A 19,520-nucleotide genomic window follows, 5' to 3' on the forward strand; every position below is an offset into this window, starting at 1 on the left:
ATACCACAACTTGTTCAGCCACTCCCCCATTGATGGTTAGCTCCTCAATTTCCAAATTTTTTGTCAGTACAAAGAGTGCTGCTATAAATATTTTTTGTACATATAGGTCTTTTTATTTTTTCTTTGATCTCTTTGGGATACAGACCTAGTAGTGGTATTGCTGGATCAGAGGGGATGTATGGTTTTATAGCCCTTTGGGAATAGTTTCAAATTGTTCTCCAGAATGGAATCAATTCACAGTACTCTAGAGTCTCAATTTTCCCACATCCCCTCCAACATTTGTCATTTTCCTTTTCTATCATGTTAGCCAATCTGAGAAGTGTGAGATGGTACCTGAGTATTCTTAATTTGCATTTCTCTAATGAATAATGATTCAGGGTATTTTTTGTATGATTATAGATGGCTTTGATTGCTTCATCTGAAAACTGTCTATTTACATGCTTTGACTGTTTATCAATTGGGAAATGGCTCTTATTTTTATAAATTTGACTCAGTTTTCTATATGTTTGAGAAATGAGGCCTTTATCAAAGAAACTTGATGTTAAAATTTTTTCACAATTATGATTACTATGTATTTTCCTTCATCCTATTTTTCCCCATTTATCCTACTATTGTACATTATTTTGGGGCACCATGAACTGTGCCCAGGTAAGATGGTGAACTTTATATATGTTGTGTGGGTTCTGACTGCTCCACCTACCAGCCATACCCTCATCTCTCTCCGTCTTCTGGGGCCTCCTTATTCCCTGAGACACAACAATATTGAAGATATTAAATAAACTTAGTTGATAAGGCAGCAGCAGTACTTGGGAAGATTGACTCCAGTTTGAAAGAAGTTCTACTTTGGGTAAAATGCTCTCCAGTGGTATTTCATGCTACAGAGAAATCTTTCATAAAAGGAAGGGTCAGTCAATGTGATAAACTTCATTGTTGTTTTATTTTAAGAAATTGCCATAGCTGCCCCAGCCCTCAGCAACCCCCACTCTTATCAGTCAGCAGCCATCAATTGAAGTAAGACCCTCCACAAGCAAAAAGATTGCAATTTGCTGAAGGCTCAGATGATGACCAGCAACAAAGTATTTTAAATTAGAGTATATGTATTTTTTAAATCATAATACTATTGCACCCTTAATAAACTACAGGATAGTGTAAACAAGTTTTATATGCCTTTGGAAGCCACAAAATTCATGTGACTCGCTTTATTGTACTCACCTAGAACTGAACCTGCAATATCTCCACAATATTGCCTGTACAATTTAGTACCAACTCCTACATTTGCTTTTCTAATAACTAGCTTATGTAGTGAAAACCAGCCCAACCCTTATGGTTCTGATCTTATTAACAGTAGAGCTATAAGAAGAACATCAAATTAAGAACCTATAATTAACCTGAAACTTAAAGAGAATTTCAGTTGTTACATATCACTTATCATTTCTGTTTTTACCTACACCCTATACCTGTTATGAAAATTGCTATTAACAGTCTGAAAGAAGAATTTTAGAAAGAATTTATGGGGGCCTGACTTGTAAAATGGGCCTTTTTGTCTCTTAAAATTATCACAGAAATACTTCAAATGGAAAAATAATTTTACCTTAGCAATTTTTGTTGCAAGTTTCCATCTCAAATCTTTAATTTTTTGAAATTTATTATCCTATTAGAAATATTTGGAAGCTAATTATATACATTTAAATATTCTAGTTCTTAGAGAAAACAGTCTGATTCTATTGTTTTCTCAAAATTTACTGCTGTAATTGAAAAAAACCTTTTATATCTTTGTCTTATTAGAAAATGTTTGTACATTTATAATTCTTCTCTTAGGAGGATGTTGTCCCCATGTCATAACTACTGCTGAGGAAACAGCAAGCACAAGAACTCATTTACTTAGTTGCTTGGGATATAAAATTGCCTACCAATTAATATTGAAAACAGTAAAATCTTTTGTACTTGCATCCTATTATAGTGTAGAGGGGCTGTAGTATTGCAGTGACACAATTCATTATATAAAAAAAAATTACCTTCCATAGTTAGAGAAATTTGCTGTGAAAGGAAGAAATAGGGACATGGTTGTAAAAATGGGGAAACTGAGTCAAAAGGCTCCTGACTTCTGCAATACCAAGGTCCTCCCCACAACTTTTCCCAGATACAGGTATCCACCTGTAGCATTTTCCATATCATATTCCCTTTAAGCAGCTTGTGGCTTTTCCCTCAAATGGTAGATTTTTGACTTAAGTATCATTCAGACATTTACACCTGAATTCAAAACTCAGAATTTTAGCAAATTACAGTCCCAAGAAATTTTTGTCTCAAATAGCAAATTTCAGTAATCATAACTTATTTCTCTCATCTTGTTGTGATAGTAGCAATAAAAAAGTTTACCAAGCTTTTTTTTAAAAAGCCACTTCCTTTTTTTTCTCCACTGTAGGTAGACTCAATTTAAAAATTATGTAAAAACCTTTTATTTTCTTTCCAGAATTGTTAATGATCTCTTAGTTGCCAAATCCAGTGGCCTTTTCATTCACTTTCTCCTCTCTGCACTGTTAATCACTTTCTCCTGTTTGATCTTCTCTTTTTTTTAGGTTTTTGGGGTACCACCATCTTCTGGTTCCTCCTGCCTATCAGACCACTCCTCTGTCTCCTTTGCTGGATCCAGTGCTCTAGATCACTTCCTCTAATTACAGATGTCCCTAAGGGTTTGGTCCTGGGTCCTCTTCTCTTCTCACTCTATACTATTTTACTTGGTGAGCTCCTCAGGTGAGCTGATGATCTTCCTAATGGTGCATTAGTGTACCATTCTTCATTTTCTTCACCAACGTCTCTACTGTTCTCCGGTTTCTCATCTTTCACTGCCTTTCAGACATCTGGAATTGATGTCTAGTAGATATCTTAAATTCAACATGTCCAAAACCAAACTTCCATTCTAATTTCCCTATTGTTGTAGAGGGTAACGCCATCCTCCTAGTTTCTCTGGCTCACAACCTAGATGTGCTCCTCAACTCCTCACTATCACTCAACCCCCTTATTCCATCTGTTGTCCAGGCCTCCTTTGCAATATCTCTCAAATATACCTCCTCTCCTCTGACCTTGGTACCACTCTAGTGCAGGCCCTAATCACGTCATGCATGGATTATTCTGGACTATTGCAATTGCCTGCTAGTGGGTCTGCCTGTCCCAGATTTCTCCCCACTCCAATCCATCCTCTGTTCAGCCACAAAAGTCTTTTTCCTAAAGTGTAAGTCTGATGATGTCATCTCTCAACAAACTCTAGTGGCTCCCTGTCACCTCCCAGTCTTCTTACACCTTACTCCCAAACTTGTACTCTTCAGTGAAATGACACTGGCCTCCTGGCTCTGAGCATTCTGTCTGGGTATCTTCCATGTCTGAAATGCACTTCTTTCTCATCTCCACCTACTGGCTTCCTTTAAGTCTCAACTAAAATCCTATTTTCTACAGAAGCCTTTCACGACCCTTATTAATTCTAATGCCTTCCCACCTTAAATTATTTCCTATTTTTCCTTCATATAGCTTATCTATATTTATTGTCTACCCCATTAGATTGTGAGCTCCTTAAGGGCAAGGATTGTCTTTTAACTTTTTTTGTATCCCTAGTGTTTAGCTCAGTGACTGCCACATGGTAGTTGCTCAATAAATGTTTACTCACTGACTGACTGCTCATTAAAAAAAAAAATCAATGGTTAGAGTCAGCAAGTGGGAAAATATGGGAGGAGGCAAAAAGTTGGTACCATTGCCTGAGGCTTCCTTGGAGTTAAGAACCTCAGACCATTCAGCAAAGCCTTTTTACTCAGCCCAGGCTCCAAAACCAGGGATCTCAACTTTGACTAATCATCAAATGAGAACAGATATGTAGAGTGCTTCCCAAGTCTAGCGGTACTAATTATATATCAGCTATTACTATTACACCATGGAAGCAAATCTGTATATACTGTGGGCCACAAACCTTAAAACTATTTTTAAAAAACTGAAGAGAACTGATTCCAGAGGGCTTCAAGGAGGCTACTATGTACCCATTCTTAGTCTAGACATTTGGAATTCTTTCTGTGTTTTTACTGAGGTATTTTTTCTTTGTAAGTCTTATAATCTTCATTAAGTCAGATGGAAAGATCCAGTAGATTGTGTCCTGATATGTTTCCTATGTAAATTCCTTGAGGATTTGAATCTTACATAATACTAAATATAATACTACCATAATGATATATTATTATAATATAATGAAATTGTTTTTATAATATAATAATAAAATACACAAAACCTTCTGCCATCTTAGTCTGTCCTCCAGTAACCTTATATATCCAAACACCTGAAAACCAGAAAAAAAAAGGAGGAAAACTCCTTTGAAGAAATGCTTACTAAAGCAACTCTCAGATTACATCTCACACCCATTGGAAAAGATGACAAAAGATGAAAGTAGCCAATGGTTGGGAAGGCGATGAGAAGACTGTACACCAATGCACCATTAGTAGAGCCATAAATTGGTCTAATCCTTCTGTAAAACAACTCACAGTAACGTCACTAGATGATGCATTGTCTTTGACCTGGTGATACAACTAGGAGATGAAAGTGTTAGGGAAAGGTCTGATAATTCCGTAAGTATTTATACTGCTCCCTTTTGTAGTAATAAGGAACTGGAGGAAGAGTGAATGCCCATTAACTGGTAAATGGCAGAACAAATTGTGGTATATGAATATAAAAGAATATTACTGCACCATAAAAAAAGACAAATACAGAATATTCAGAGAAATTTGGAAAGACATAAATTGGTATTGAGTGAAGTTAAGAAGAATAAGGGGAACATTTTTACATGATGAGGAGAAAAATTGGAAAAAACTTAGGAATTCTAATCAGTACAGTGACCAATTTTGATTCGAGAGAATTGAAAGTAAAGCAGCTCCACCATGCCTCTAAAGACTCTTTACCTGGACCTCTTTAGTCATCAGGTGAAGCCTACAGAGCCCTTCTCTGAATGATATTTTTAAATATATGAAATAAAATACATAGAATTACAAAGGAAATCAATTCTGTTGAAACACAGTGATCTAAATGTTTTTTAAAAGTTCATGGACCCCAGGTCAGAACTCTTGCAATCTAAACAGAAAAGCAACTATATGGGTTTGAAATGAGGCATGCATTTTCAGAGATGGCCAACATTGTGATTTGCTTTATTTAACTGAACTTAAGTGACATGAACTGATAAGGAGGGGTGATTTTTTAGAAAGGATCAGTAAAACATTTTAAAAAATAACCCAGAAGAGCAATTAACTGCAGTGTCCTACAATAGTACCTTCAACAATTATCATTTTTTTGGTCATCTTTGGGGTTTTTGAGGATGCTTTCCATATTTTATTTACATTTTACTCCTAACTTGAATTTCAGAATAACATCCACACATGAATTTCTTTGTTTTTTTCACTTAAACTCAAATTCTTAGTTTATCAGAACAAAGACTGTAAATATTTACAGTAAACAGATATTTACTATGTTTCATGTAACACAAAAGGAGCTGCCTGAAAACAAATCTATCCTACGCCTTCACTCCATTTTTGTAAATATAGGTATAAAAACAATCTCAAACACACTTTTTTTGATTATTACTGGTAATCTTCAAAAATTAAACAAAATTAGGAACATTGTTGTACCTGCTATTTTAAAAGCTCTTCCACTAAAGCAAGTCATTTATAATTTTTCTTCTTGAGAAATTAGATTTCTGAAACAGTATTTCATGGCAAAATGACATTTCCTGTCATGTTTTCATCTTATAAAACCTGAATTCCATTTGAAATTCTCTGAGTTTATGTTTAAATGATAGTCCCTTGATAAGAGGGAAAAAGTTATGCTTCATTTTTCTTCCCATTGGATTGTACATATGTTAAATATACTCTTACAAATGTCCAAGTTATATATACCAACTAAAACTCTTAATGTATAGCCTTTGCATTATGAGAATGTCATTAAAATGTTAACATGAGTAGAAGGTTGTTGGTTCCAACAAGTTTGAAATCTGTTAAAATTACTTGCTGTATGTGTGCCCTTCTGAAAGATGTGGCAACTTTATATTTTTTTTGGACATCATTAGACTATGCTAATTCTTGAAGTCTAACTTCATTCAGTACTATAAGAATTTTTCCATTTTGCCATCACTATTCTTCTCTGTATATCCTTCATTCCATTGGAATTATTTGTTCCATTCACATTAATTTTTGTTATAAATCTAGCTTTGAGAGGTGCTTAGGTGTACCACATTCTACTTACAGATTATATGTTCTATTTTCATAACTTGTCCTTATCATGTCTGTCCCCCTATTAAGTATTATATCTTTATCATCTTCAAGTCCCCGGCTAATCTTATCTTGACCTACTTCTCTATGGCCTTCTTCAAGTTCTTCTTAACAAGTGGAACTTTAACTCCCTTAAAGACCACAATTTTCATTGGTCCTGAACTTTCCTTTTTGTTATCTTTACCAATAATTTACATTTCTTTTAAGTGACTCAGAGCATTTTTTCATATGGCTCTTGGTAGCTTGGATTTTTCCCTTTGAGAACTGCTTGTTCCTAGTCTTTGAACATTTTTCTATTGTACATGATTCTTGTTCTTATATATTTGAGTCAGTTTCCTGTTGTTAGAAATAACTGTCTTACCAAGAATTCTACCTGGCCACGAGTGAACGTAAAAAAGATTTTTATTTCATGTTATTATCTGATGGGTGACTTGACCTTTAAGCCCTTGTGAAGAAAAGTGAGATGCAAATGCACCATTAGATAGTTACAGAAGTCCTTTTATAATTCATCCAGATACGAATTTCCAGTCTTGCTCTCCGTTGGTCAGCATTCCAGGGTTCACTAAACCCCCACCCCTTGATTACATCTTCTCATTTCCACATTTCAATTCCCCCTTCTCTTCTCACCTTCATTTCTCTTTATACTTTATAAAGGAAAGGTCAAAAATGCTTCTAGTTTCCTCCTCATTTGTCTGCATCAGATAGCATGAGAAAGGCTTTTCCTCAGTTGCTAAGAGAATTGACAAAAGTCCCATTTAGGACCCAGTCTGGGTTAATGGACCTCATCGTCATTCTTTCTGAATGAGACCTGGCCTGGCAGTTCTTTTGATATATAGGAAAAGGCCTTCTCAGAACAAAGTAGTAGATATGCTGATTTTCAGGCAGTCAACATCCCCCACTGCCCTCTACAAGCAGTTTTGTCTCGGACATTAGCCACCAGTGTGAATTATAATTTCTGTTGAAACAAAATTCAATCATATCTTACATTATATAACTTGGATATCAGATCTTTCTCAGAGAAACTTGCTGCAAAGATTTTCCCCAGTTGATTTTTAATTGTAATTACAATTATAATTGATTTATAAATTGTAATTTGTAATATTATTGTCCATATATAATATGGACAATATAATAATATAATGTTATATGATAATATATATGGTATAATATAATGTCCATGGCATTGCCTAGTCATGGACAACTAATATTAGATCTATATTCCTATAAAGTGTTTTGTAGTTATAGTTATATAGTTCTGTGTGTATCTTGGTAGGTAGATTCCCAGATATTTTACATATTCTGTAGTTATTTCAAATGGAATTTCAACATTGACATTTAATTTTTTTGATTTGCTGTTTTTCAAGTTATTTTAGTTGCATGCCCAATTTGTTGATCAGTTCTTTACCTTTTTTGTTGGTGAAATCAGTTAAAGATACTAATTTTACCCTAAGTATTCCTTCATCCTTATCTTAGAAGTCTTGGTATGTTGTCTTATTGTTGTCTTTGAAGAAATTATGCATTCTTTCTGTGATTTGTTCTTTGAACAAGTTTAGAATTAAATTATTTAGTCTCCATTTAAATTTCAATTATTTCTTCAAAGGATCTTTAATATTAGAATTTTCATTGTATTATAGTCAGTAAAGAATGTGTTTAATATTTCTGCTTTTTTGCATTTGTTTTTGAAGCTTTCATGTCCCAGCAAATGTTCAGTTTTTGTAAAAATGTCATGCACAGATGAGTGATACATATATTCCATTTTTTGTTCCTATTTGGTATTCTTCAGATATATATCTAACTTTTCCATAATTCTTTTAATTTTTTAAACTTATTTCTTGTTTTTCTTTTTATTCATTGTGAGAGTTGTACATTGAAATCCCCAACTATTTCAGTTTCTTGTAGTTTGATTAATTTTTTCCCTTATATAATGAGGTGCTATGCCATGTGGTATATATGTATTAAAAGTGAATATTAATTTATTGTCTGTGGTACCTGTAATCATAATATTATTTTCCTGTTAATCTCTCTTAATCAAACCTATTTTTGCTCTTATTTTGCCTGATATCATGATTGCTATCCTTGATTTAAAAAAAAAAAAAACCTCTTGTTTTTAGTTCAACTCAAGCATAGTAGATTTTTCTCTAGTCCTTTAACTATGTAAATGTTTATGTTTCAAGTATGTTTTTTGTGAAAACAAATTGTTGGATTCTGCTTTCTAATTCATTCTGCGATCCTTTTCTGTTTTTTGAGTGATTTCATACCATTCCCATTTACAGTTATGATTGTTAATTGTATATGTCTCTTCATAATATCCCCTTATATTTTTTCCTCTATTTCCTGCCTACCTCATTACAAAGAGGAAGAAAGGGGTGGAAGAAGAAGGAACAGTCTGCCTCTTCTCCAATACCCCTCTTTCCTTCCCCTTGCCCAGATTTGGATTATAGGTTCTTACCTCTCTTTCCTTTCTTCGTACTTCTTTTTCATGATTCTTTGAAGTTGGAGTTGGTTTTGCTTTAGGCTATTCCTTCTATAGGTCTGGCATCCTTCTTAACTCCCCTTTTCCTGATTCATGGATGTTTCCCTGTTGAGGTTAATGTATTTTTACATCGTGTGTGTGTGTGTGTGTGTGTGTGTGTGTGTGTGTGTGTGTGTGTGTGTGTGTGTGTGTGTGTGTGTGTGTGTGTGTGTGTGTGCGTGTGTGTGTGTGTGTAAAACCTTCCTTTGTCCACCTCAGATAAGGGTGGACTTTACTTGATGCTTGCTACCCCTTGCTCCTTCTTCCATATGGGTAGGTCCCTCTTGCTGTATACCTTCATTGTGAAGGATGTAAATTCCACTACCTTCTTTTACCTTTCTTCTTTAGTCTACTTTTTCCCCTTCTCGTTCTTATGACTATCAAAACTGAACAAAACCACCTTTTGAAGACATTAGAGTTCTGGAGGGACTCTCCTTTCCTCTTCTGCAGTAGAATGTAAGCATTTTATCACTAGGTCCTAGTGCAGTGAATAAAGTGCTGAACCCAGTGTCAAGAGGAACAGAGTTCATTTCAACCTCAGACATTTATTAGCTGTGTGACCCTGGCCAAGTCACTTAATTACAGTTTGCCTCAGTTTCCTCAACTGTAAAATGGTGATAGTAACAACATCTACTTCCTATGGCTGTTGTGAGGATCGTATGAGGTAATATTTGTAAACTGCTTAGCATAGTGATAATGTGTAGTAGGTGCTGTATGAATGCTTATTCCCTTCCTTTCCTCTTATATAAATCCTTCCAGTTGCTGTCATCTATTTACTTTTCCCAGTTTCTCTTGATTTTGCATGTCAAAGTTTCTACTCAGTTGTGGGTTTTTCATCAGGACTGCTTGAAAGACTTCTATTCCATTAGAGGTCCTTTCCACTCCTTGTAGGATTATATTCATTCTTGCCAAGTGAGTTGTTCTTGGTTTCAAGCCATTATCTTTTGCCTTTTGGAATAACAGCTCCTATGATCTCTTCTTTGTAGTAGTAGAAGCTCAGTCTTCTATGATCCTTACCATGTGTAGTTCCTTGGAATTTGAACTTTCTTTTTGACTACCTGCAGTACTTTTTTTTTTTCTTGACTTGGAAACCCAGGATTTTGGCTTTGACATTCCTTGGAGTTCTCATTTTTAGGGTTTCTTTCAGGAAATGCCTAATTAGATTTTCATTTTGCTTTCTGGTTTTAATTGATAGGGGAAGTCCTTCGTTCTGATTTTTTTTAAGTATTCAGGTGGGTTTTTTGCATTGTTTTATTCTTTTTCATGGTTTTCAGGAAGTCTGATAGATGATTCTTAAATTATATGCCCTCAATTTGTTTTCCAGATTAATTGTTTTGATAGTAGATGGAGTGAGGTTTGGAATGAGATTCTCTTTACAGAAATAGGCTAGCACTAAGTGGCAGTGTATTACTCAGCTCTTATATCAGAAAAACATTTCCCTGAACAGTGTATGTCATAAAACCTTGCCCTGAACTTGCTCAGAAGGGTCTTAGCTCCTCTGCTTAATAGAAGTAGAAGGGTCTTGCTCTACTGCTTAACAGAGGTTGAATGGGTCTACTCATCATTTCACACCATCCATCATTTGGGAAAGGACATGTCTCTTGATCACAGATCTGTGTTCACAACCCTTGTAGAAGACAGAAACAGAAATGTGATAACTAATTGCATATTGTGATATTCACTATTTTCTTTCTAAAAGCCAATTGTATTTCATACCAGTAAGCACCCTGACTCACATAATTTTTTTTAAAAAAACAACAGGCTTCCTTAAGCTTCCCAGCTGAGGCTATGATCTTTAAATTAGATTTGTCTGTGTCATTGATCCCAACTTTATTAATGTCATGGCTCTCTTTATGGTTATTCATCTCAGTCACTATTACCAAAGTTCAAGCAAAGTCTTTGTCCCCTGGCTCAGATCCCACTTCTGTCAGCTCTTGTCCAGTTGAATACGGTGGAATAATGTCTGATTTTGGCTGAAACTCAGACGTATCATTAATTTTCATTAGATATTTCATGTTCCATCTAGACACTTTGCCATTTTAATGATAACACCCTCTGAACTAAATGCCAGGGGTTACAGGATTCTGATGCTCTTTTTCCAGGTACATTTCCCCTTTTTGATCTAAATCTTGCCTTTTTCTCTTAGTCATATGAGATGATTTGACTTTGCATTTCTTGGGTTATATTTTTTACTGTCTGTCTGAATGCCATGTATGATTGTGGGCCTGCTTTTTATTCATAGTGGGCTATTTATTTATATGCATATATTTCTATCTATGTAGTTTATTTCCCATGAACAGTTTATCAGGAGTACATTCAGTACATCATTGGTACTATACTGTAAGTCAATTTAGCATACTCTAGAATTAAAGGATTATAACATTTTGGAGCTAGAAGGAATCTTGAAGATTACATAGTCCAGTTGTGGAAAAGGAGACTGAGAGAGATCATGTGGGTTACTAGTTAATGCTAGTTAGACAGGTAGTGTAGATGCTCCAAGTCTGCAACCCCAGTACTTACATTACATTTTTGTCTATCTTCTCTGGACAGGAGCCTAGAAAAGACACATGATATCAGGGCAATCTTTTTTTCAAAATAATATTTAATTTTTTCCCCAATTACATGTAAAAGCAATTTTTAACATTCATTTTTTAAAATTTTGAGCTCCAAATCCTCTTTTTTCCTCCTTCCTCATTACTGCATTGCCCGTAAGCTGTTTGATATAGGCTATACATGTACAGTCATGCAAAACAAACTTCTGTATTAATCATATTGTAAAAGAAGACACAGACCAAAAGGGGGGAAAAAAACCACCATGAAAAAAAGAAAGTGAGAAATAGTATGCTTCAATTTGTGTTCAGACTCCATCAGTTTTTTCTCTGGTTATGGAAAGCATTTTTCATCATGAATACTTTGGATTTGTTGTGGATCATTGTATTGCTAAGAATGGCTAAATCATTCACAGTAGGTCATTGCACAGTATTTCTGTTACTATGTAGTGTTCTGGTTCTGCTAAGTCTTTCTAGGTTTTTCTGAAATCATTCTGCTCATCCTTTCTTATAGAGTGAGTGAAATCCCCACCCTTCCTGCCAAAGCTAAAATAACTGTCTCCCTTAGGCAAATAAAATACTCCAAGATGGAGGAGAACCCTGGTGTGCCCTTCCCCTTCACCACCCCTTATGCCAGTCACATCAGCATTCTTCCCTTAAGTTCCATACTTGGTAACAAAACCCTCATTGGTGAGCAACGATCCTTTCTGTGTTCTTTGTCTCTGGGGTAGATTCCTGCACTTAGACTGCATGCCTGGATTCCCAGCCAATGGGAAGAGAGGCTAGTGGGCTTCCACGTTAGAGACTATATAATTCTGTACTCAGATCTGCTCAGGGGCACTCGCTTGCTGACACCACCCATGGTCTTACGGGAAGTGCCCTTCTCATGAGATTGTGATAAATTCCTTTTTGCCTTCTACCTTGAGAAGCATCTGAATTTAATTTGAGTAAGGGTCGCTGTATCCCACACATAGACCAATAATATATTCCATTAAAATCATTTGCTTCAACTTGTTCAGCTATTCCCCAATTGAGGGACAGCCCTTCTATTTCCAGTTTCTTTGCCATTACAAAAAGAGCTGCTATAAATATTTTTGTACATGTAGGTCCTTTTCCTTTTTGTTTTTTTTATCTCTTTAAGATATAAAACCTAGTAGTAGTATTACTGAATCAAAGGGTATACACACTTTTTCTTTGGGGCATAGGTTAGCATTTCAGTTTTTCTGTATCTCTCCAATAGTTATCATTTTCCTTTTCTGTTATATTAGCCAATCTGGTAGGTGTGAGGTAGTACTCCAGGGTTGTTTTAATTTGAATTTCTCTAATCAGTAATGATTTAGAGCAGTTTTTCATATGACTATAGAGAGCTTTGATTACTTTGCCTGAAAACTGCCTGTTAATATCCTTTGGCCATTTATCAGGTGGGGAATGACTTATATTCTTAGAAATTTGACCTAGTTCTCTACACATTAGAGAAATAAGGCCTTTATCAGAGATACTCGCCATAAAAATTATTTCTCAGCTTTTGATTTCCGAACATTCTTGAGTACTGTTTATGCTATAGGAATTGAGGGTTCATCAGATTCCTTATTGCTTGATAGACATTTGCTCCTCATGACCTGTGATGTGCTTTTTGAATCATATAGATTGTGCATCTGCTGCATTTTGCTGTTTGTTATGAGCATTTGTCTCCTCCAGACTGCCTATTAATGGGAATAAAAAACCCCTTTGGAATTGGAGTAAGTATAAGATTAGATTGAGCATTTGTGCTCTGGTGATTTAGATTACAAACTCTGCCATAGCACTGGTGAAATTCTGTGGTCCTTTTCTGTCTGTGTGAGATCCCATGCTTTTGAGTTGCATACTTTGCTCAGTGATTCACAGAGACATATTTAAAATCTTGGGGGGGGGAATTTTAGCAGGGTCTTAATTTATATATATGGAGAAAAGGAATTTTTCTTAGTATACAGAAAAGGAATTTTTCTTAATATTTGAAACTTAAGATCTGTTTGTGGTATAGTGGATAGAGTGCTGGGTTTGCTGCCAGGAAGACCTGAGTTCAGATTTTACCTTTGACACTAAATAGCTGTGTGATTCTGGGTAAGTAAGTGATTCTCTGTATGCTTTTGGCAGTTTTCTAAGATTTGTTTATTAATTCATTGACAATTGTGATTGCATCATAATTGAGATCTCCCAGGGAAGAGGGGGAGTTCCCTGGCAGATGAAAACGTATTTGCATAAGCAAATAGAAAACATCCATTTATTTAAAACAATGAAATATCTGGTTCTAGTGAAGACTTCAAGAACATCCTCAAGAATAATGGAAAACAATTAAAGAGACAAAGAAACAGGAACATAAAGAACAACCTCAGAGTACTTACAACCTGACCAGTCACTTTATTAGTTGTTCATCCTTTGACCTTGACACTAGAAAAATGTAGTCAGAATAATTTTCTTGTTAGCATAAGAGTAAATCTTAAGCAATAATCAAGTGTTGCCTAAATACCAGCTTTTAAATTAGTTTTGTTTTAAATAGCCTTGGTTTAAAAATATGCAACAATAAATCTGGAGAGCATCATTAATCAATGTCTTGCATTATGGAACTTTGCATTTCCTTTGTGTAATTTATACAATTAATCTATCTGTTGCCAAGGAAAGTAATTCTTCCTGTTTGGTGAGATTCAGCATGGAGATGAAAGTTGCCCTCACCTTGGGAACACTTACTGGTATTGGGTGTGATCCTGCTGTCCATTTGCCTTCTTATAGACTGCAGAAGCTGGCCCATTACGTTGTCATTTATAGTGCAATCTTCATTAGTGCTCAAGCGGTAACCATATAACAAGGTGAATTTACTTTGCTTTCTGTCCTGTCTTTGTTTGACTGATGATAATTGCTGGATTGTGCCATGCTAAAGTTACTCACTTATAAATGTAGGGATATACTTGACTTTCCTGATACCTAGGTTTTACCATGATAATTCAAGAATGAGCATTTCAGTACTATGCATTTGGTAGGACTGTGAAAACAAACACTTTTTAGTAAAAATGGGGCTGAGCCAGAGATCACTATCAAGATTGAATTCTGGAAAATAAGCCAAGTCAGAAATCAATAGGATTTGGAACTAGAAGGGACTTTACAGACCATGTAGTATAACTCTTTCCTTTTACAGATGAGGAAACTGAGACCTAGAGAAAAGGTAAATGATGTTACCAAAGACCCAACAGATTGTAGTCTGCACAGCCAAGATTTGAACCGTAATTTCTTGATTATTTTCAAAATAAATAATGAAAATGATGCCAATTTTACTCAAGTGAATATTTACACAACGATTTTGAATTTATATATCTATTTCAGTGATTCATTTAAGGCACAATTCCAACATTTGCATGTGTCAGATCTCTTTGTGCTAACTTTGAATTTAAATTACAGGCTTAAAAATTATAAAAATCAGTTGTGTAATAAATTTAATTACCTTAAAATAATCCAATGTAAAAGAAGCTTGTTTTTTGGAAAATAGTGGCAAAAAAAGATAAAGGATCTAGAAACACTGAGACTAAAAGACTAAGATACTACATGTAAGAGATTGTTAGTCTAAGCATGGTAGCCAGCTGTTCTTTGTCTCTGCTAGGGAAATAGACTTACATTGCAAAAGGAAGGACTTGGGGCAGATTTAAGAAAGGATTCCTGACAATGAGGGTTATAATGTGTAAGGTATGATTGAATTTTGTTTCCATAGAAATTATAATTCATACTGATGGGTAATGTCACCAACATAACTGCTTATTTAGTGGGGGCTGTTGGCCCTCCGAAAATCAGCATAGCTACTACTTTTCTTTGTTCTGAGAAGGCTTTCCCTGTATGACAAAAGAATTGCCCAATCATGTCTCATTCACAAAGGATGAGGATTAGATGCATTATAATGGGACTTTTATCATAGATATCCTCTGCTGAAATCTTCAAAGTCACAGCTTAGCAATTGAAAATTCCTCTCTTAGCCTATCTGATGCAGACGAAAGGAGAGGGGACTGAGGTCATTCTTTTTGACTTGGCATTTGCATTATGAAAAAAAGAAGAATGTAAATGAAGATAAGAAGGGAGGGGGGATTGAAATATGGAAATAAGAAGATGTCATAAGGGGGTGGGATTTAGTGATGCTGGAATGCTGGCCAGTGGGGTTCAAGGTGTGAAATTCGAATCTGGATGAATTGTAAAAGGACTTTTGTGGCTATGTTAAGGTGTGCTTAGGCCTGGCTCTTCTTTGCAAGGGCTGGAGGCCAAGTCACCCATCAGAAAATGGTGTGAGATAAAAATCTTTTTTTGTAAATTCACTCATGGCCAGCTGGAATTCTTGGTAAGAAAGTTATTTCTAACATAATGTAATACTGAAGAAGGGTTTGGAATCGTTTTTTCTGTAAGAACCTAAAGATAGCATAGTGTCTCTTCCACATGGGATACATTTGGTGTAGTACTACTGAAAGCAACAGGGTTGAATATTTACAAGTCCTTTTTAGTTGTAGGATTTCTTAATACTACTAGGATTGGGACACTTGCTCTTATTAAGAGGAATAAACTAGATAACCATTTCAGATTAGCCAGTTAGCTAACCGATGTTTTTCTTTATTCGTTGGTCCCTCATTTGATACTATTTGAGAGGCCATGTAGTTTATTGGACAGACTTAGGTCCAAATCCCTCTTCTGTCACTTTGTGACCCAGGCAAATGACTACCTCTGATGGTCAGTTTTCTTAACTATAAAATGGAAATCATAACATCCCCAGAACCTGCCTTACAGGATTGTTAGAAGCTTCAGATGAGATAGTCCTATATAACGTATATAAACGTTCATTATTATTTATTAGACATAGTAAAGGGAGTACCTGCGTTTGCAGAGTTTATTATCTAGTTAATATGATTAACTGTAGACTTTATAATTTCATGATTTCCTGCTAATTGCCTAGAATGTAGAAGTTTCTTTAAAAAAAAAAAAGAAAGAACAATAACACAACAAGAAAATCTAGGATTTGTAACTTATAAGTTTCTCTATGCTTGCTACCTAGCCCACCAGAATTGGCACCTTACAGCCTTATTCCAGAGGAAAATGTTTAAGATTAATATGAATTCCATGGCAGGTGCTACCAAGTACCACTACCTCGACATAGCACATTGCTGGTATATTAAAGCTAGAGGATGCCCCTAGAAAGCCCTCGCCACTTCCACTAATGAAGAGACGGAACATCTATTGTGAGGTGTTCTCATGCTGTTTACTGCAAAGCTATCTTGGGCCATAGGTTAATATATTAATGAGGACTGTGATTGTTCTCTTATATTAAATAATGTATATGAATGATTGGATGAGAAATAGCTCTGCTTTATTTTCTCCCATAGAGCAAAGATTGATGAGAATGGATTACTTTGCCAAGAGGACTCCAAAATATTACATGCTCTTATTCCTCTACAACTTGGATGAGTGCACATCCATTTCTGTGCTGCGATACGGAACCTCTTAAAATGATTCTGGGCTAAAAAACACATTAAATCATCAATTTAATTACATTGAAACTGCATACTAGGCTTCTGTCACTAATCTAGTTTAGTTTAATCTTGGCATCTCAGTCTCATCCATTATTTTACTTATACACAGGCTGTTTTAGTCAATTGGATATAATTTGTAATATATAAGGCATATGTATATTTTCTGTAGAACTCCTAAGACCATGACCAAAGAGACAGAATTTTATGATGATGCCTCAGTTAATGTACATTTTACCATTTCATACAAATGTAATTTTTTCATATTGAATGAGTTGATTTCACTCCCTTGGCACATTTAGATCCTTCCACTTTAATTAAAGTATTTGGATGAGATCATTATTTTGAACTTTATTATGTATCTTAAATTCCTTTTCTTTTTTTTTATTTAAAGTTTTCCACATTCATTTCCACAAAATTTTGAGTTCCAAATTTTCTCCCCATCTCTTTCTTCCCGCCACCTCAAAATGCCTTGCATTCTGATTACTCCTTCCACCAGTATACCCTCCTTTCTAACACCCCTCCTTTCCCTTATCCCCATCTTCTCTCTTGTCTTGTGGGGCAAGATAAATTTCTGTACCCCATTACCTGTATGCCTTATTTCCCAGTCATACACAAAAACAATTCTCAACATTTTTTCCTAAAACTTTGAGTTCCAACTTCTCTTCCTTCTTCCCTTCCCACCCATCCCCACTGAGAAGGCAAGCAATTCAATATACGCTATATATGTGTAGTTTTGCAAATGACTTTCATAATAGTTGTGTTGTGTAAGACTAACTATATTTCCCTCCATCCTGTCCTGCCCCCCATTTCTTCTATTCTCTCTTTTGACTTTGTCCCTCCCCAAGAGTGTTTACTTCTAATTGCTCCCTTTTTTTCATTTGCTGTCCCTTCCATCATCCCCTCACTCTGCTTTTCCCCTTCTCCCCTACTTTCCTGTAGTATAAGATAGGTTTTCATACCAAATTGAGTGTGCATGTTATTCCTTCCTTGAGCCAAATGTGATGAAAGTAAGCTTCACTTTTTCACTCTCACCTCCCCCCTTTTCCCCTCCATTGAAAAAGCTTTTTCTTGCCTCTTTTATGAGAGAAAATTTGCCCCATTCCATTTCTCCCTTTCTCCTCCCAGTATAGTCCTCTCTCCTTAATTTTATTTTTTTTTAGATGTGATCCCTTCCTATTCAACTCACCTTGGGGGGGGGGGTGTGTGTGTGTGTGTGTGTGTGTGTGTGTGTGTGTGTGTGTGTGTGTGTGTGTGTGTGTGTGTGTGTGTGTGTAATCCCTTCAACTACCCAGATACTGAGAAATCTTTCAAGAGTTAGAAATATCATCTTTCCATGTAGGAATGTAAACAGTTCAACTTTAGTAAGTCCCTTATGACTTCTCTTTGCTCTTTACCTTTTCATGCTTCTCTTGATTCTTGTGTTTGAAAGTCAAATTTTCTTTTCAGCTCTGGTCTTTTCATCAAGAATGCTTGAAAGTCCTCTATTTCATTGAAAGACCACTTTTTCCCCTGAAGTATTATAGTCAGTTTTGCTGGGTAGGTGATTCTTGGTTTTAGTCGTAGTTCGTTTGATTTCTGGAATCCCTTAATGTAGAAGCTGCTAGATTTTGTGTTATCCTGATTGTATTTCCACAATACTCGAATTATTTCTTCCTGACTGCTTGTAATATTTTCTCCTTGACCTGGGAGCTCTGAAATTTGGCCACAATGTTCCTAGAGTTTCTCTTTTTGGATCTCTTTCAAGAGGCAAAGAGTAGATTAAATATTTATTTTGCCCTCTGGTTCTAGAATATTAGGGCAGTTTTCCTTGATAGTTTCATGAAAGATGATGTCTAGGCTCTTTTTTTGATCACGGCTTTCAGGTAGTCCCATAATTTTTAATCTGTCTCTTCCTTTTCCATTTGGCTAATTCTGCTTTTTAAAGCATTCTTCTCCTCATTGGCTTTTTGGACTTCTTTTGCCAGTTGAGTTAGCCTATTTTTAAAGGTGTTATTTTCTTAAGCATTTTTTTGAGTCTCCTTTAGCAAGCTGTTGATTCGCTTTTCATGTTTTTCTTGCATCGCTTTCATTTCTCTTCCCAATTTTTCCTCCACTGCTCTTACTTAATTTTCAAAATCCCTTTTGAGCTCTTCCATGACCTGAGACCATTGCATATTTATTTTGGAGGTTTTTGGATGCAGAAGGTTTGACTTCCTCTTTTGGTATGCATTGTTCTTCCTCATGTGAAACGATGGAGGAAAATACCTGTTCACCAAGAAAGTAGACTTCTATAGTCTTATTTTTTTTCCCTTTTTAGGGCATTTTCCCAGCCAGTTACTTGACTTTTGAGTCCTTTGTCAAGAGGAGGGTGTACTCTAGGGACCTGTAAGTTCTCAGTTCCTCTAAGGTGGCACAATCAATGGAGAGGAGTTTACTCCACTCCTGGCCTGTGCTGTTGCCTGTGAACATCCACTCTGTTCTGCCCAGAATCTGTGAGTAGAATTTCCACTCCACAGCTGCCTCCAGCTCCACCACGTCAGAATTCTTCTTCAACCCAGGAAAGCCACTCAGGGCTGAGATCCAGATCAGCTGCTCAGTTCCCTCAGGGACTGTAGACTGAGGGCACCAAAAATTGACGCTGCCAGTGCAGTGACTGCTT

At 35.8% G+C, this 19,520-nt stretch overlaps 1 protein-coding gene across 1 annotated transcript in view; it reads left to right on the forward strand.

Annotated features, from left to right (window-relative positions):
- LOC140532937 (U3 small nucleolar RNA-associated protein 14 homolog C-like) overlaps positions 1–19,520 on the forward strand; it is a 33,886-nt gene that overhangs the window by 5,267 nt on the left and 9,099 nt on the right.

Source organism: Notamacropus eugenii, chromosome 3 (assembly GCF_028372415.1).
Source record: "Notamacropus eugenii isolate mMacEug1 chromosome 3, mMacEug1.pri_v2, whole genome shotgun sequence".
Taxonomy (NCBI): Eukaryota; Metazoa; Chordata; class Mammalia; order Diprotodontia; family Macropodidae; genus Notamacropus; species Notamacropus eugenii.